Here is a 20,805-nt window from a genome sequence, read left to right as displayed (position 1 = left end):
CATATAGCAGCCCATGATCAAAAAAACCAAAGCCCTGCCTTTGGCACCAGTCTCGTAGCCATTCATTCATAGTAAACTCTTCCTGTTTACCTCTCCACCCATTCTTGCAGGAGGTATGGAGGCAAACACGACTTGCACTCCAGACCGCCCTAACCAGCTGTCCCAGGGCCCTGAAGTCTCTCTTCATTGCCCTTACATTTCTTGTAATAATTGCATCACTGCCAACCTGAAAAATCAGCAGTGGGTAGTAATCGGAGGAATTTACAAGATTAGGGAGTTTCCTTTTAACATCTCTAATGCGAGCCCCAGGGAGGCAGCAGACCTCCCTGTGGGATGGGTCTGGTCGACAGATGCGCCCTTCTGTTCCCCTCAGAAGGGAGTCTCCCACCACAATTACCCTCCTTTCCTTCTTAGTTGAAGAAGTCGTAAGGTGTGGAGCTGAGCAACAAGTCCTAGGTGGTTCACTAGACAAATCTATCACTCCAACTTAATTTTCCTGTCCTTGAAGTACCAAGGCTTCATACCTATTCTTCAAGGGCAATTTGGAGATCGGAGGGGGTTGGGAGGGTTTTTGCTTGACTCTCCGAGGACGGACCTCTATCCATTCCTCCATGTCTCTAAAGTTCTCTCCTTCTGTCTGAGGACAGGAGGGGAGGGGATCCGTCACTTCTTCTAGCACCTCTTCCTTCTGCCCTTGCCTCAGGGTTTGGCTCCACCAACCTATTTCGCTCTCACAATCTCTGATGATTCTAAGTCTTTCAACCTCCTCTGTCAGTCTAACCACCTGCCTGAGGAGATCATTGATTTGCTCACACCGCACACACGTGGTGCCACTGGCTCCCTCTGGTACCAGTGCCAGGCTCAGGCACTCGCTGCAGCCAGAGACCTGCACAGCTGCGTGCCTGCTCAGAACCTCCGTCTGAGTTCCCATATCCTTTTTCAATACGGTTTTAGGGCGTGTTGTCACCATGCTAGAGAAAGCTACCGGTGTTCTCTGCTTCCTGCCTGCCCTCGCGCCACTCCCTGCTCCTGCCGCTGCCGCTCTCCGCTCTGCGCTGCCGCGCGCTCTGAGGGAGCTGCCGAGATGGCCGCTGTTAAACCTGCCGCCGTTCTCAGCCACACCCCTGCCACGTCAGCCTTCCTGTTCCTCTCAGGATTCCCGCTCAGACTCGGGTCTGCTCGCTCTGCTCCGGCTTCGCCGTCTCCGGGAAGCCCGGCCCCTTCTCTAATCCTCAGTAATTAAAGGAGCAGCTCTCACCGCTGCCAGTGCCGCTGCCGCTCTCCACTCTGCGCTGCCACGTGCAGCGTTCCAAACTTCCAACCATTTATTCAGTCAAAAAAATCCATTATATTCTGTAGTCTTCTTGGTGGTGTACATCAGTTCTTAGATGCATCTGTGGATTGTTTTTGAGTTGTCTTTCAAGTCCATACAACACATTCCATCAAAGACTTCACATCCATGTCCGTAAGCTAACAATAAAAAATCAATAGCAGTGTGACTCTGCAAAACAGCATGGCGAACACTATGTACACCAGTTGCTAAGGCACTCAATAGTTCAGAAGTCTCATTGGCTCTTTTTGCTACAAAGCACACTAATTTATTCAGTTCTATCAATGCTTTTGCAGCTGCAAGCTGAAGCAAAAATAAACCAACAGCAAAGCGCTCCCAAGCATTCCACAAATCTACTCTGACAATACAGTTCAATGTTATCTGTTGCAATCCTCTTTTTTTGCCTGTGGTGCTGGGTATGATTTAATATCATTTTCATGCTGAGGGTTAACACACTTAGTTGCCCTATTGTACATGGGCCTATATATTGACACCATGCAGAGCTGTTCTGATGTATTGGGATACCGGGAGTAACACTTTGAACTCCAGCGCCATTCTTGTCCCATCGATCATGGCTTGGCCTATAGCTTAGATAGACACATTCTTCCACTGACAAAGTTCCCAAAATATCTCATTCTTGTGGATCCAGAGCCTTAACAGATAACCAGTCACCCCACATATCCCAAGAATCAAAGCAGCTTCCTGCAGTTTTACAGTTTACCAGGGAGCTAGGCCTTCCTCTAGTTACATTCTGGATTATCAGAGCACTTTCTGTGCCATTCAGAGGCACCCCTACTAAACCTGTATGAAAAGGATGCTCAATCTGGGCCATTGAGGCACAAAATTTTGTTTGATTCAGGGCATGTAACAATGATACCCATATATTTTTACTGCTCCATGGCATCAGGCAAGGTGCAGTTAGTTCTGTTTCCCCTACGGTCAGCGTCCAGGACAGGGCATACACACCGAGCAGGTTCCCAGTGAATCCCAGTATCTGTGGAAACACTAGCATAACCATGCCCCCAAGTGACAAGGTCCCAGGGGCCTTCCCAAACATGAGTCTGAAGGCTGCAAACCCTAACAGGGGCACATGATCACACTAGGTCCCTGTCAGAACATAAAGGAGTAAAATTACTTATAAGAATAGGTACTGTGCTAGAAGCATGAATAGTTAAATGATTCATCATGTATACTGCTTTCCACGCTTGCGCTTGCGGAGTTTCACCCATCATTCCCCCTTTTTGTTTTTCAAGCAATGCCTTGAGGGACTGATGTCTGTGGTCTACACCACACCAAGGTGCTATAACATCCTTGGCTCTTTCTCCACTATAGGCAGAAACCCAACAGGCTTTAGAAGATGTATCTAGAGAAACATGGACATACTTTAAGCAACCAAACTCAGCAAGATGGGTAATGTCTGACTGCCAGATTTGCAAAGCTTGTAAACCATGGGGATTAATACCTTCGGTTGGGAGTATGATATGCTGCTGACAGTCTGAACAGCAGACCACAATATCCCATGCAGCTGTGGAAGAAATATTAAACTGATGTTGAAGGTCACCTGCACCTTGGTGAAAAAAAGCTGTGTGATTGTACAGCTTGTTTCACGGTATCCAGTACAGGAGCTGCCCACACTGGAGCAGTTAACATATCTGCTCGGGCATTTCCTTCCGCAATGAATCCTGGTAAATTAGTGTGGCTGCCAACATGCAAGATATAAAAGGGTGCAGTTCTGCACTATAGAGAATACCATAAAGCTTTCAAAAGATGAAACAATGTTCTGTTATTTACTTCCTTTAGGATGACATGGTCAAGCAGTTGGACAATTTTACACATATACTGAGAATCTGATACCACATTGAGATTTTCATGTGGCCAGGCTTCAAATGCCGTGATAACTGCATGCAACTCCCCTAGTTGTGGAGATCCGTCTTGATGCCCTGAAATGTTGTGCCACTGGCCATCATCTTTCCAAGTAACAACTGATTTTCCTGTTTTCCCTGATCCATCTGTAAGTACAGTGTGCACTTTGAGGGGTGTTGGAAAATATAAGGATGGTTCTGCTAAGATCAACTCTGAGTGCATCTGGAGAAATGTATGTGCAGAATGATGCAACAAAACCCGACCAGGAAAATTTAACATGGCCATTTGCAACACAGCACTATTGGCTAAACACCATTCCAAATATTCAGAAGTGAGAGGCAAAATGAGAGTTGCAGGATCTCGTCCAGACAGTTGGATGCAGCATTGTCTGGTCTTACAAATTACCTGCTCAGTTAATTCAATCTGAGTGGTTACAGTTCTTTTTCTCTGATATGGTAAAAAAAAACACTCCAAAAAGTGTAATGGATCTGCCCACTCTTCATGCCATTGAGCAATAAGCCCAACTGGATGATCATGAGACAACAATACATACAAACTAAGAGGAGTAGCAGTAATGACTCTCCATGCCTTCTTTTCTGAAATGGCAATTCCCCCTTGCCTTTGTGCTGTTTCAGCTTCTGGTGTGAGGCTCCGGGGAGATAATATGTCAGTATCTCCTTTTAACAGTTCAAATAATGGAGCTAGCAAGGTATTAGATAGCCCTAACAAAGGCCTTAGCCAATTGATAGCTCCCAACAATTTCTGCAAGTTATTCAAGGTTCGTATTGACTGCTGGATGGCTACAGTTTGTGTCTGCACAGTTTGATCTAATATTTTCAAGCTGAGACATTTCCATGGCACCTGTTGCTGCACCTTTTCTGGTGCGATTTGCAGCCCATATTTCCTCAGAGCCCCAGTTACACCAGACATTACAGTTGTCAGCTCATCAACAGTGGGTGTAGCAGTCAAAATATCATCCATGTAACAGTACCAATATATATTCTGAAATCGGTCTCGCACGCCAGACAAAGCCTGTGCGACATACCGCTGACAAATAGTTGGACTGTTTTTCATGCCCTGAGGTAGAACAGTCCAATGATACCTCTTCCCTGGCTCACTGTGATTAACTGCTGGCACTGTAAAGGCAAATTTTGGAGCATCATCAGGGTGCAATAGAATAGTAAAAAAACAGTCTTTAATATCTATTATACAGATGTCCCATTCTGCTGGAATCATAGAGGGGGAAGGTATTCCTGGCTGCAAAGACCCTATACTTTCTATAACATCATTGACTTGCCTCAAATCAAGTAAAAGTTGCCAGATTTCATTTTAATTATAAATATGGGGATATTTCAGGGGTTCCATGATGGTTCAGTATGGCCTTGGACAAGCTGTTCTGCTACCAAGTCTTTAAAGATCTCTAGCTTTTCTTGCGTCAAGGGCCACTGGCCAACCTACACAGGCTGGGATATCAACCATCTCAGTGGGATGATAAGCCTGCACTGGCTGCTCTGTTCAGTGGCCCTTAAGAAAAACTCTGGTGATCTGTCCCAATAGTAACAACCCACTGCCTTAAACAATCTTGGCCCCACAAACTGAGTGGAACTGTAACCACATAAGGGCAAATGGCTGCCGTTTGACCTTCTGGATTGACAGTCTGGATTGGAAGTAGGCTCTGTTGACTTATAGTTGCTCCTTCCACTACTGCTACTGCAGCAGAGGAGACCGTGGGCCAGTTCAATGGCCATTGGTCTTTAGATATTATAGTAACATCAGCTCCAGTATCAATCATTCCAATAATAATTATTTTATCAGGAGGCCCATGCCATGACTGGACACTACACTTCATATTAGGCCTGGAGTCTGTAACAGCTTGTGTCCAAAAAACCTGGGCTGCACCTGTGGAGCCAAAACCTCCTGTCCCTCTTTTCACTTGATCTGCATGGCGCACTTGGGCTACAAATAGCACCAATTGAGCGATGTGGCTTTGGGCAGGTATGGTGACCAGGAGAGAAGGAGTCCATACCATGACAGCAATTTGTTCTGTAAAATCTGCATGAATAACCCCAGGCAACACAAACAACCCCTGTAAAGTGAAACTGGAGTGCCCTAACAACAAGGCACTCAATCCATGTCCCAAAGGCCCAAATGCCCCTAATGGTACCTTTATATACTTTATTGTCCTTTATGGTGACTGAGACAGCTGTGGTGACGTCCGCTCTGGCACTCCCCTTTTGTCTGGGCTCGTAGTTGACTGCATAGACTTGGAAAGGGCAGCACGGATGTCTTTGTGTCTGCGCGCACATCCCCGGCATACTCCACTTCCCTTTCCTGGAGGTCATCTAGGTAGGAGAACTTGGCCCTGCTTGTTAAATTTAGATCGACATAGTTTAGCAAAATGCCCTGCTTTCCCACACCGTGCACAAGGACCATTTGGTACTAATTTACCATTTTCTCCAGCTGCAAATGTACCTAGCTTTTTTAAGTGACCTGGTTGCCCACATTGAAAACAGTTTTTCATTACTCTTACTGCAGCAGCAAACATTCTTGCCAATTCTGACATTTGATGTGCTGTGGTACCAACTTTACTACAAGTTTCTATCATGTCTACCAGATTTGGATTCCGTAATGGTAACAGTACTTGTTTGCGATCTGCATTAGCATTATCTTTAGCCAGCTGCAGCAACAAGGCCTCTTGAGCTGGAACATTGTTCACCTGCTTTTCAATTGCATCTCTGAGTCTGTCAATAAAGCTTACACAAGATTAATCTGTCCTGTGTTTTATAGAGGTCCATGGCTGTTGAGGGGTCCCTGCATCAGGGACGTGTTGCATAGCCAAGAGAGCCAAATCTTTTCCTTGTTGTAAAATAGATGAATGCAGGCGGGCTTGTAGTTGAAGGGTATTTAAAGGGGCATCACCCATCAACTACGCCAGCCCGGCCCCAAAGCGTGGATCGTCTTGAGAACAACTCAAATTGGCCAGAGCTGTTTCATTCACTAGTCGGCGCCATTGCGCTTCAAATAAAAGTAACTGCCGTGCTGTGAAACAAACCAGAGCTGTTACAACAGTCAAAGGGAGTTAGTTTATTAGAAAAAAAATCATTCGAAATAATGATTGATCATACGGCGAGGTAAATCCATGTTACATAACTGTAGTTCTTAAATCACGTATAACACTCCAATGAAATGGATCCCAGTCATCTGGTTCCTCCCCATTACCACGAATAACAGGGCAAGCCAAAATGTCACCTGCCAGTTCCACTTCCCCTGCCTCTTCAGCTTGCTCATACAATTTCTTCCAAAATTCACCTGGGTCTGTGCCTTTAATTGCTACAGAAACAGGGTATATAGTTAGCAAATTCTGAAAGGTAGAGGGAGAGGGCCCAGCACTTCACTCCATCATTCCCTCCGGGGGCTGAAATCACAGGCTATATAATTAGGGAATTCTGAAGGGGAGGGGCAGAGGACAAGCACTTCACTCCCCCATTCTCTCTGGGGGGTCATAAATCTATTAAACAGGTTTTCACTCACAGGTTCCTTTCTTGCTGCTTCCTGAAACTCTTCCTCAGATTCGGGGGCTAACAGGGGTAACGAGCACACTTCAGGAGGTGGAGGGGGTGGGAATGGCATGTCCATGCATGCAGGGACCGTGGGAGCCAATTTAGAAGTCACAAGCTGCTGAGTTGTTAAAGACTTTGTGGACATTTAATTCCCCTCTGTGGCAGCATCTGAAAATGCATGGCCCGCCTACTCCCACGTCTCTATAAAACAGGCTGCTTGTGCATCAGCCTGCACACCGTTCTTCTTGCACCAGACAAGCAAAGTACATAGTGTGTGTTTTTATGCCCCTCTTTTCCAGTATTAGTAGCAGAATGGTTAATATAGGCCTCACTTCTGTTGACATCTGCTCCTCCATACTTCTGTTCCCAGTGGCTAACCTTTTCTCCCCAAAAGTGTCTGTTTCTTCCATGTCCAGACTAGTTTCTCAATCCACCTTTTTTTTGCTTAGCTGGGCTCTGTCACTGGCTGCTCTGAGGTCCACAGTCACCAATCCCTACCACGTCAGGGTCACCATTTGCGGCAAACACGTGGTTGACACACTATGATGGTCACAAGCATCAGCGGTTTATTAAGGGTTACATTGCATTTTTATACTTTGCTTTCCTGTCCTTCCTGTTGGTTAACAGCTTCTGTTCATGTGTTCTATCTTATTCTGTGATAGGCTACAAGCTTCTTACATTTTCTTACAAGACTGTCAACATATGTGTGTCTCACATACCTTCTTTCACTCAAACTTGTTTATCTCTAACCATAAAGTCAAAGACTGACAGTCAAAAAAAGGTTCATTTTTATTAAGTAGATGAAGTCAAATTCAGTTTCATAAAAAGCAGTGGCGTGAGAAAATCTTCAGCTTTGCTAATTGGGTTAATTCATTTCAGTCTTCCTTTTAAAGTGACAGTACTCATTAGAAATGTTAGAAATATTTTAGAATGGTACAGTTCCTCAAGAGCCAAGTAAAGAAGTCAAGAAGCTGACTTTAGCATTGAGACTGAAGAATCATTACCATAATTCAGAAATTAGAAATATAAGTAGTCTAAGAAGAAATGTTCCTTTAATCTGGAGAAAGAGTAGTTTGTTCACTTAAAAAATATAGAATAAAAGCTAACCAAGCCTGGTACACAATTTGTAAAAAAAGCTCTTACTCCAGTAGGCTTTAGACCAGATTTCATTATCTTTTTATATATGTATATATATATATATATATATATATATATATATATATATATATATACACACACACATATATATATTCAATGGTTATATATCATATACTAAATGTTTTAATTGTAAAAGACCATCTGCAGGTAGCATTTTTCTGGTAACCCTGAACAACACCTTGAAACTGGAAAAGAATAAAAAAAGAAATCAGACACTTCAACATTACCATATGCTGGGTCAAACCTTGAGAAATTCTTCTAAGAACAACTTAATTCAAATAGTAACTTCATTCCACATGGTTTGTGGAGCCCAAATTCACATGCATAGTTTTTTGGAGAAAAATAAAGGTGTCCAAAAGTATGACACTGATTCTCCTACTGAAGTGATAGAAGCTAGAAAACAAGCAGTGTTTAACTAAGCTCAATGGCTGCTGCCGCATAGGAATATGTTTCATTTGCAAAATAGATCACATCCAGTTCAGACACCGTATCAGAGATGAAATATATATATTTATTAAATAATAGATCTCCACCTGCATGTGTGCAAACAGGTTTTCATTTGTGCAAGTGTGATAAATATCAAGTCAGAACAAAGAAAGTAACAAACAAGCAAATAATAAAAATTAGCCCAGGCTTTCATAAATAAGCACAGTAATTGTGCTACTTTGCTTTTCAGTTTCAGTTGTTTCTTTCCAGTTGGAAATCATTATTTCAATTTCATAAAAGAAATTAACCCTTTAAACTGAGAGGTGGAATGATTAGGAGAACACGAGTCCTGAGCATTACTTGAAACTAAGGGACTAAGCAACTACAAATTAGGCTTTAACTATGGTCTTCTTCCTCTCGGTGATGGGAGATTTCAGAGTTAACTTCTCAGGCATGTCTTGGAAGACCTGGTTACATTTCATTTAAATTGAGACATTCTGAAGCTTTATCTGTGAGATTGTTGTACCCTAAGACTAAAAGCAAATAAGAATCAGAGTGTCTGCTGAAAATTAACCAGTGTAAAAAAGGCAACTTATCAGTTGGGACAAAAAAAGAAGAGATGTAAGATAGATCTATGTCCCTGTACTACCATTTGGTCTTATTTAAATAGAAAACATCTTTATAGCTGTCAGAATAAGAAATAACATAACAAAGGACAAGTTCCTCTCCTAGCATCTCTGGTTTTGATTAGCTTACTATATTTGGCAGTACACAGCTTCATTACAATTCTGGTTAAGTTGTATTAAGGACATCACTTTATTGACACATACAGAATCTATCTGAGCAGTATGTGAAGTTAATTTTTACAGAGATATTTTTGAGCTTCACTGGTTAGCTGGAAAGACATGAAATCTGGGGCTCTGTCACTGGAATGAAGAATAGTGTGGTTGTTGGTACCACAGGTTGACATGCAACATGAGGCGGTTTTTACAACAAGCTGAGCTGTCTCTTATCTATGAGATCTTATGAAATCATAATGTAATTCCAAAACTGAAACAAAATTAGAATTGAGAAACTTAATAAAATACTTTCTCTTTGCAAAAGCATCTGCTTGAATTTTGGGCAATGTGGTTACTTTGAGAGAGTGGTTGTGCAATGGTGCTCTCTTCTCAGTAGCTGCCTGCAGTATGGCAAAATATCAGCCTCAGAAGAATTTGTGGAGCCTTGCAAACACATGAAGTATGATTGAGTAGTGATTAAGTTGTTTGTTTGAACGGCAGGTTAGTATTATACTGCAGGAAAAAATCCCAGATGAAAGAAGCAGTGGAATTTAAAACTGCACCCAGGCTGAGCAGAAATTAAATTGATTTCTTGTAAGCAGTGTGATCACAGAAAAATGGAAACATAAGTTCAGGAGAAAATGTACCTGGCAATGCTGAAAATTCAAAATCTTTAATTTGTTAACTAAAGAAAAACGGAGAAAAATAAAAGTAGTCCCCACCCTGCTAATTGCTGCTGCAGTTGAAATTTGCTACGAAACTTTGCTTTGGAAGCTGGAAAATTAAAATTGTACCAAATTGCATTTTGCAAAGGACTACTTACAATGAAAAAACAAAATAAGGATCTTGCTCATTTTGCCAGCTGTTTTAAAAACTGTGACACAAAAATCAGGTGTTTAAAAGCCTTAACATGTTACGTGTATGATCAGCTTTAAGAAAACAACCCTCCACCAGCACTCTTGTTTACTTTAGAGATGACCAAACTTTCAAAGTATCATCTGGTTTCAGTCAAGTTTTTCCGTAAGTGTGAATACATAATCTATAGCACATGATATTTCGGTGGGCAGAGGTTTAACAAACATAATTATCAATAGAGTGTTGTACCTCAAATTACTCAGCTATGTCTGGGTGCTATAAATTGTAAGATAGCACTCTGAACTGGAAGCAAAACCTGAAAGCTGTGTGAAAGCCGAAGGAACCCATGATAGCTCAGATTCTGATTCTGAAACATATACAGAAATCTCACCTATCCTTACTTGCAGGCATTTCCCCCTTTAGTATATATTTTGTCTGTGACTCTACAGTAGGTACATAACTGTGATATTCCAAAGGACACCATGAGTTATCACTTGCATAAAAGGACAGCACAAGTTGATTGCATAATGTGAAGCTAACAGAGGAACTCTGACAAATTTAGGATATTCTTTAAAGATAAATAGGTGGAAGAAGAATGTAGCTTTAATTTTAGAACAGAAAAAAATATGAAGGTTAAATAGCATTTTAGAAGAAAGCTGCAAACCAGGCATGTGCTATTGACTGGCAGGAGTGACCCCTAGGCAGAAATGAGTACTTTGGATGTGCTGAATGTTATTCTTCATCGAAGTGATAGAAATATATATTCATGTTAATATTTCTTGCTTCAAGAACATGAGCATCACCTGTTACACATTACCTGCAGAAATATGGTCTTACTTTGGCTCTAACACCCATAAACTTTCCATACTCATAAAAAAAAATCCTAAAATAAAAAAATAAAATAACATAAAATAACATAAAATAACATAAAATAACATAAAATAACATAAAATAACATAAAATAACATAAAATAAAATAAAATAAAATAAAATAAAATAAAATAAAATAAAATAAAATAAAAAGCAAAATTATGCTTAGCCTTTCACCGCAGGACACTAGGTCAAACTCAGCTGAGGTTTATATCAACTAGAAGTAATTAGGATTACTAATTCTTTTGTCAAGGTTATTTTCTCAGGGTTTAAGTGAGCCATACTTGCAGGTATGGCATGTCAGGGTTGAGACCTGTATGCAGACAGCATGGGGCAATACACTTCATTTTCACTGAGCTGCTTATGTGGATAAAAGGAAATGCTAGTCTTCAGAGGTCTTAAGGGCAGCTTTCATAAGCACATTGATCAAAAAGATATCCTGTTGCTTATCTTCCATGCAGGAAGCTCGTCAGAGGGCTGTGGGGGAGACACGAGTGGAGCCAGTGCTGAAGGCGGCAGATTTAAATGAACTGTGACAGTTAGCAACAGGCACTCACAGAGACTAATAGCTCCAGTGCAAACACATCCACATCAGAGTAGAAATATCGGCAAAATATATATATTTTTTCTAAGCTTTCTGGAGTTTGGAACAAGCCCAGACAGTGATGGGAAAGTGCAGCTCATTTGAGGGCTGCAGGGGAGGTATGGGCAGAGCTCACTCTCATGAAAGCAGCCCCACTAAGCACAAGCAACCAAGAGCATGTTGAACAGACATTCTGGTCTCCAAACTGTCAAGACATGGATTTGGCAGGTGGCCCACTTGGTGGACAAGTAATTGGCTAGATGGTTGCACCCAGAGGGTTGCAGTCAGTGGTTCAGTGTCTAAGTGGAAGCAAGGCTGGAGCACCTTTGCTATGAAGACAGGCTGAAAGAGTTGGGGCTGTTTAGACTGGAGAAGAGAAGGCTGTGGGGAGACCTTATAGCAGCTTTGAGTTTAGGAAAAGTGCTTATCCACACAATAGATGCCAGAGATAGAAGAGACAAATCCAATAACTCAAGCTGGCTATTAAATTCTTTTCAATGCTTTTCCATAAATCTTAAAATCAGACCTCTAGAATAAGTACAGGGCAAATTTACTCCAGAGTAAATTCTAGCAGTAACTGGTAAGTGAGATACTCTCCTGCACACTGCTCAACAATCAAAAAGTGCTTATCTCTGTAAAGCTGCTTCCTCTTCATCCAAACAGCAGTAATTATCTTCTCCTAGATGCATATATACTATTTGGCAAAAGCAGCACACTCAAAAAATTAGCACAACCAAAGAAAAAAATGAGTTAATATTAGATTGAGCAAAACAAATTCTTTTACAAAAACAAAAATAAGAGAAAAAAAGAAAAATCTACTTACTGAGAGAATATGTTGTATTAGTTTTTAGTTTATTTGTGAATTCGAATAGGAATAGAAGCCCTTTGAGTACATGAAGGGGGCTTACAAGAAAGCTGCAGAGGGACTTTTTGCAAGGACCTATAGTGAGAGGACAAGCTAGAATCACAGATTCATGGAATCCTAGAATCATAGACTGGTTAAGATTGGAAAGAACCTTAAAGATCATCAGGTTCCAACCTCCCTGCTATGAGCAGGGACACCTCCCACTAGACCAGGCTGCACAAAGCTCCATCCAGCCTGGCCTTGAACACCTCCAGGGTCTTCCAGGCTTCGACAAACCTTCCTGGGAAACTTATTCCAGTACCTTTTTACTCTCATGGTGAAGAATTTCTTCCTGATGTCTAACTTAAATCTACCCTCTTTCAGTTTAAACCCACTACCCCTTGTCCTATCACTACCCTCTCTGGTGAAAAAGCCCTCACCTGCTGTCCTGTAGGCCCCCTTCAAACACTGGAAGGCTGCTTTAAGGTCTCCCCAGAGTCTTCTCTTATCCAGGATGAACAGCCCCAACTCTCTCAGCCTGTCTTCATAGCAGAGGTGATCCAGCCCTCAGATCATCTTCATGGCCCTCCTCTGGACCCTCTCCAACAGGTCCATGTCCTTCCTGTGTTGAGGGCTCCAGAGCTGTACACAGTACAGCTTGTGCAGTTTCACAAGAGCAAAAAGGAAGAATCGCCTCCTGTGCCCTGCTGGCCATACATCTTTTGATGTAGTCAAGGATATCATTGGCCTTCTGGGCTGCAACCGCACACTGGCTGCTCATGTCATGCTTCTCATCTACTACCACCCCCAGGTCCTTCTCCTCAGGGCTGCTCTCTATCCATCCAGCCTGTATTTGTGCCTGGAATTGTACCAACCCAGGTGAAAGACCTCTTGGCCTTGTTGAACTCCATGAGGTTGGCACTGACCCACCTCTCAAGTCTTTCAAGGTCCCTCTACATGGTGTTCTTTCCCTCTAGTGTGTCGACTACTCCACATAGCTTTGTATTGTCAGCAAATTTGCTGAGGACACTTAATCCCTTTGTCCATATCACTAACAAAGATGTTGAACAGCACTGGTCCCAATCCAGAAGAGCACAACTTGTGGACACTGAACCGTAGACCACAACTCTCTGGGTGTGGCCATCCAGCCAATTACTTATCCACCAAGTGGTCTGTCTGTCAAATCAATGTCTTGTCAGTTTGGAGACCAGGATGTCATGTAGGACACTGTCAAATGCCTTGCACAAAACCGGGTAGATGATGTCAGTTACTCTGCCACTACCATCTCTGTAACTTTGTCATAGAGGTCCACCAAATTGGTCAGTTATGATTTGTCCTAGGTGAACCATTTTGGCTCTCACCAGCCACCTCCTTATTTCTAGGTACCTTACCAGAGTTTCCAGGAGGATCTGCTCCATGATTTTGCTGGGCACAGAGGTGAGACTAACTGGCCTGTAGTTCCCTCGGTTGTCCTTTTTCTTTTTAAAAATAGTGGCAATGTTACCTTTTTTCCAATCAGTGGAAGCCTCACCTGACAACCATAACCTCTCTAACTTGATGGACAGAGGCTTAGCAACTAAATCTGCCAGCTTCCTCAGGACCCTGTGGGTGGACCCCGTTAGGTCCCATAGACTTGTTACCTCAGATTCTTTAGATGGTCATGAGCCTGTTCTTCTCCTAGTACTTAATTCTCCCAGTCCCTGCTTTCACTTGCTCTGGCCTTTGCAATGAGGCTGGAGCATTTGCCAGAGAAGACTAATGCAAAGAAGTCATTGAGAACCTCAGCTTTCTCAATATCCTGCATAGTTTGTTCCTCCTTTTCCTTCAGGAAAGGGCCTACGTTGTCCTTGGTTGTCCTTTTCCCCCCAGTTTTTAAATTATTTTAAACTGGAAGAGGGAATATTTAGATAGGACATTAGGAGGAAATTATTGACTGTGAGAGTGGTGAGACACTGGAACAGATTGCCCAAGGAGGTTATGGATGTCTATGCAGGGGAGATTATAACTAGATGACCTTTAAGGTCCCTTCCAAGTCAAACCATCCTTTGATTGCACAAAGTCTGTGAGGGGACAAGATATATTTTCACTAAGAGGGAGAAATGCCTCTGCATCCCCTGTCTGCAATGAAGAATACATTATATCTGTTCCATGGGATCATATACAGTATGACTAGGTCATCCAGAAACACATAATTGTCTTAAACAGAATGAGGACTGGAACATTGAATCTTTAGTATCAGATGAATTATTCATAACTGTGATCATTCTTTATTATTTAATGTTGTCATAAAAGAAGTCTAATTTTTCCTGAAAAATAAATTCTACAGAGCTCTCAAATATCTTCATCAACTTAGTATTTAATGTGTAATTTTTTATAAAACTCAAATAAGTATTGTCAACAGCTCTCATTTTTAATTTTTTTTTTAAAAGTATTGGTTCTAACATCAAGGTATAAAGAAAGCACATTAGTAATCATATATGAATAGCATTCTAGGTTGAAAGATTTATTGATTTTGGGTTTATTATTGGTATTAAGAGATTTGTCCATTCACATGACAGAGCTGATTAATTTGGATCCAAGTCTTTGACAAAAAAGCTTAACTCCAGAAGATATTGTGGGTTAGAAAAAGATGGGGGGAAAGTCTCCACTTGGAAAACACAAGGTACCTGCTGGGCAACAGAAGGAAAGAAGGCTTGTGGTTTCAATGAAGTCGCCGAACATAACTTTTTTTTTTTTTTTCTGCCTGTAAAAACAAGTAAGCCATTATAGGTTAAGCACAGATGAGACACATGTTTGAGGCTCCCAGGGGTAAGGTTGTCTCAGTTGTTCTCTGGGTTTGCCTTCACTTATATGAGGAGACTCAAGCATCTTAACACTCCCTAAAAGAAATACCTAAATGTCAAAAATCTGATCTTCATACAGAATATCTTGTGTGCTACAGGTGAGGGATACTGTCATATATTACTCTTGTAGATACTGTCTGTATTTGTTACTCAGGTAAATGCTGATATAGTAACTTTGTGTTCTGAAGTTATATTTAAAGAAAATCTGAATTTACTGTGGGCAATGTATTTCTGTAGAGAACATTAAGTTACCTATCAGGACTGTTGAATACAGAAATGCCATTGTGGGATGTGTTGCTTTTAGCTGCCTAAGGCATTCAGTTGAAATGTTAGAATTAGCAATGGAATTGTTTTAGTTCAGAGTCATAGGACTCCACACTGACCTACAATTCACATAACCAACGTCTGTTCAAAACACAGAGATAACAAATCTTAAGCAAGGCAAATCATTAGTAAAATTGGACTCAAAGACAGTAAAGACATCAAGTAGGAATATACTTGGTAGGACAAAAATGTCTCAAAAGTTTACTCATTATTTGGATGGGTTTACAACTCTTTTACGTATGAAATACCGGACTGCATAGTAATTACATGCTGCTATTTAAAACCATATGTATCTATTACACAGTTACTTAATCTATCTTAGATTAGTTAAATAGTATTTTAGTTTAGTTTCTGAATAATTTTTAACAGTGTTAAGACTTACAGTCCTAGTAAAAAATAAAAGCACTGCCCCTCTGTTGTTGTTTTTTATTACTCCTAATATTGAATTAAATAGGTGGTAATTAACATGAAGCTGCTTGAACTTCATCTACTGCATGGAGGTTCTCAGTTAACTTGCCTGGTAATCTTTATGTATGCAAAACTTCCTAGTGCACATAACATCATATAAAACCAGCACAAGCACTGTATACCTTTACCTAAAAAAAAGCTATGGGAAATAAGAGTAAATCCATATTCTATTTGTGACTAAAAAGCTAACAAATACTAAAAAGTCACTACAGACCCAGAAGTACTACTTTTTTTGCTGACCTTAAATTGCCTCTAGTGTTAAATACTGGAATTTAGGTAAATAGAACTCTCAGATTTATTACTTAGAATTGAATTTCTCAAAATATCACTGACAGATTGAATATTATGAAAATAATTATCAGAAATACCCTTCCTCGAGCCCTATCATCTGTTATGATTGTATATTACCTTGCCTGATGAGGTCCTGCACCTGACTAGAATTTCCAATATTGTGACAGCAATAAAACAATAGAAGTTAAGACTGTCTTTTGTAACCTCTTTGAAGTCAGTAACATTAGATAGAATTGAGTACTGTAAATATAGATCTATTAAACAGAAAGCTGCTCACAGTGTTCCTTCAGCTCTTTAAAATCAGTCAAGATAAAAAGAACCATGACACAGTATAAACTATTATTTGTGATTCAGATCTTAAATAGCCACTGCAGATTTAAATGAAATTTAATATAGTGAAATAGAAAAGAATAAGTCTGAAAGCAATATATTATAAGAGAAGCATATTTCTCCTTTTGAGATGATTATGCAGCCTAGTAACTGTGAAAGGGCCTTTCAGGCTTCTGCAACAAATGTACCTGAACCTATAAAATAAGATATATAATAAATAAAATCAGTTAGTTGGTTAGTTAGCTTCATCATTAAAGATCTGACGAATCTAAGCATTCCTATTCCACATTGCTTTTTAATTTTACCCGAAAAAATCTTCCATTTTCTCGACTTCATGGAAAAATTGTTGTTTTCCAAGAGGAGCTTGAACAAGGATATTTTCAGATTTTAGGTGCTGTTATTGAGAAGATGCTCAAAGATGAGCAAAGACTGAAAAACAAGATTCACTCATCACAGAAAGTTAGGTGATTATAGTTTAAAACATCTTCAGTTAGAAAATACACAGGAAGTCATCTTGAAGGTCTTCTTTATATACAGTTAACTCAAATGTATATTTTTTGTTGGCATTTAAATAGCCACATTAAAATATACTTTATTTACATGAGTCTAAGATAAATATCCTACAGACTGTCTTTGCTCTTCCTTGGGCAATAATTCATAGCCACTGTTACAGAGTGGTCATGGTTGGAAGGGACATCTGAAGTTCATCTTGTACAACCCCCCTGCAACAGCAGGATCACCTACAATAGGTCACACTAGAACATGTCTGGATGGGTTTGAATGTCTCCAGAGAAAGACTCCACAAACACTCTGGGCAACCACTCACGGTGCTCTGTTACCGTCACAGTAAAGGAGTTTTTCCTTATGTTTATGTCCTGGTTTGAGCCAGGATTAAGCCAATTTTCCTTTTACTGATTTTTTTTCCCCTTCAGTAAGCTTTCTTTTAACTAGTAACAGAGAATTCCAACTAAGACTGGTAACAGTGGAATGTTTTTCTAACTGCCGGATCTTCAAGGTCACATCATTACTCCGCTAGCTCAGACACTACGGGGAGATCTGTGACCCCCCGTAGGAGGCTGAGTTAGACAGACAGCAAAACTGTCCAGAGATATTCCATTCCATACATCTATGTAAGTTCAGAGGAAGGTCAGAGATCACAGAAGACAACTTCCTTCCTGCTTCTTTTCCCTTCTCTTCCGTCCATAGCTGACGTCTGGGGAGGACTCCATCTACCCATCACCATCAACCCTTAGGCTTGAGCTCTCCTGACCCTCATCACTCTCTGCTTTCTCCAGCATCTCCAGGATTTTTCGGGACTGTTTGCAGCTCAGGAGATGCTGTGGGAGTTGCTGGGGGTGTGGGGAGGCGAGAGGCTTTTGCACATAACTGAACACATTTGTATGTAATTGTATTTATTTTCTTTTATCACTGGTGTTTAATCAAAGCTGTGTAGTTTAGTTTTCAATCCAGAAAAGTCTCTCCCTTTCTCTCTTTCTCCTTCCCTACCTGGGCGGGAGGGGGAGTGGATCAAGAGCGTTGTTGTCGGACCTGAGTCACACGGTGTCAACAATTTATTGGCACCCAATGTGGGGCTTGATTTTAAGCCCAGATTACACATTTTCATTAATTGGGAGTGTTCAAAATTCCATCCCTGATGGGAGGAATCCCTCAGATAGCAATGGGCAACAGTTGTCCTGAATGACAAATTGAAAACTGAACAGAAATTTTCTGTAATGAATCTACTGGATCTTTTTCCAAAAATGCAACTGTATGTGTGGTACGCAGCCAACAGCATAGTGTTCTGTGTAGCTGCTCTTGTGATTGTTTCATGGTTTATCGACAGAGCTGTAGCCATAATCAACCATGTAATTACCAGCCTAGTGATCCTAGGGGTTATGATACTGATTTTTATGGGGACACTGTATGGGTACAGTTACAGTACAAAAATCTAAAAGTGAACGGAATGGTCCATGTTGGTAATGCCAGTGGAAGGTTCAATTTTACCTCTTCATTTTCTTTCAAGCTGAATCTCCCAACTCTTGATCTGAATAGCATTGTTGCAGTAGGGATGCTTCTGCTGGACGTTTATAATGTATTGTGGATACGTAGGGTGAGGTAGAAGTTTCTTGGTCGAAATAAATATAAATATCTCTTAAATAGAATTTTCAGCAGCTTTTAAATGAAAACAAAGAAAATAAGGAATGTGTTGTTATATTTATTATATTTCATTAAAACCCCCAAAATAATCTGATTCAGTAACAGTTATTATAGATGGAGGCGAAAGGATTATAATTGTTTATGTACATATATATACATTGAAAATATGTACATGCTATGGACTGTGACATAAATTATCTGTATGAAATGTATTTCAAGCACAGGAGGAAAGATTGCTGTAACCTGCTGAGAGCATGGCAGACAAAGCAGAAATATACTGTCCACTCCATCTCTTTTCTTCTCCATTTGTTCTACCATTTGTTCTCCATTCTTCTACCATTTGTTCTTGAAGGATTTTCAGCACCTGGAAACTGTGTCTTCTAAAAGCTGTATTACCATAAGATGAGATAAAGTCTTATCTAGTACATGATGCCTATTCTTCTATTCAAGCATAGTCTGCAAAGATCATATTTAAAATTTATTTTCTACCAGTCACCCAAGATAACATGAATCTGATGCACTCCAAACCTGCTACATTTGCCATTTCATTTAGATAGTGTACTTCTGAAAAATTTAGAATTTCACTGTCTTTTGTATGTTCAGTTTTACAGTAATATTGTCCAACTACTTCCTGTGTCTCACATATAAACAAAACATTTATAGATGCATTCTAGGGTATCATCAGATTATTTCAGTGAATTCAGTTGGACAGATTTAAAGCATTAGGAACCCGTCAGGAAAAGACTGCTGCTTCCTCATCTGAATTTCAATAACTGTGTTATTGAACTTGGGAGCAAGCATCATTTCCAGATCTATTAATCAACTGCATTTATTGCCACTGTAGCCTTTCCGTTGTACACTGTCTAGCATGAAAACCAGATCTGCTTCATTTTCACTTAATGTCCTTGCTGTCATAGTGCTGTGTCAGAAAGACAGACATTGCTGCCAGTAAACTAGTATCTGATGAAATAAATAGTTCTGTGGTATTTAAAGCCAGAGTGGTAGTAAAGTCTAGGCAATGACTCTCCTTTTTTTTTATCTGCTAAAGGAGTATATTTATAACTCAGAGTTGCAATGTGGGGATTTCAGTAATAATCAGCATCAGTGGAAATGGTAAATACTCAAAGCCATTGACAAAAAAAATGTCTTTCATTTATTTCTTGGGTGCTGTGTAGTGTAAACCAACCTTTAAAGAGAATGTTTCCTCTCATTGTGAAAGCCCTTTTTTTTTATAGTGTAATAAGGTGTTTTGAGGGCCATTTGTGAAAACATAGTTATCTTGGGAGATCATTCACAATTTCTTTCATCTTGCCTTGACGCTTTCTTCATAGTAAATTTTTAGACAATACGTTTTAGAAGTTACTAAAAGTAGAGGAAAACTTTAAAAAAAAAACACAACCAAAAACAAAACCAAGAACTGTAGTTTCTGGCCACTTAACAGCCTAGCATGGAATAAAGGAGTAGTGGAAACAAAAGGCAATGATAGACATAGTTCTATCCATGGTTCTATAATTTGTTGCTATCTGCCTTTCTTACTGGTACGAAGAGGTCAGAAAAATTTAGTGCTTCTTCATGGTCATAGCAGTCTGGAAGTGTTAATAATCTAGTTTAAGCATTAATTCTTTATGAGATCTTTACAAACTGACGTTTTAGGAGCTGTAGTTTGACATATAGGAAATTTTTTCATAAATAAAATTGAGACATTTTAGATTTTGAATAACTTTTATTTTAAGAATACTAAGTAACTCAATAATCTAATTCTTAAGCTAGAAGTTTTCAATCCCTGTAGCTTCTTGGATTTGCAATTACTTTACTTATTTTTGATTCGCCAGCTCTCAGATTCCTGCTGTTAACTACAGGCCTTTAGCTGGTCAACATTCAAGGACCACTTCTTGCAAGCACAGGATCAGTGTGTCCCACTGGGTAGAAAATCTAGTAAGGGAGCTAGGAGACCAGAGTGGTTAAAAAAGGAACTGCTGGGCAAACTCAAGTGGAAAAGGAAAATCTATAGATCATGGAAGGAGGGGCTGGTTACTTGGGAGGAATATAGGACTGTTGTCAGAGAATGTAGGGAGGCAACTAGGAAAGCTAAGGCCTCCTTGGAACTTAACCTTGCAAGTCGGG

The sequence above is a fragment of the Apus apus genome, chromosome Z, assembly GCF_020740795.1.
Source record: "Apus apus isolate bApuApu2 chromosome Z, bApuApu2.pri.cur, whole genome shotgun sequence".
Lineage (NCBI taxonomy): Eukaryota > Metazoa > Chordata > Aves > Apodiformes > Apodidae > Apus > Apus apus.
The sequence above is the reverse complement of the archived record's forward strand: the minus strand, read 5'-3'. Positions refer to the sequence as shown.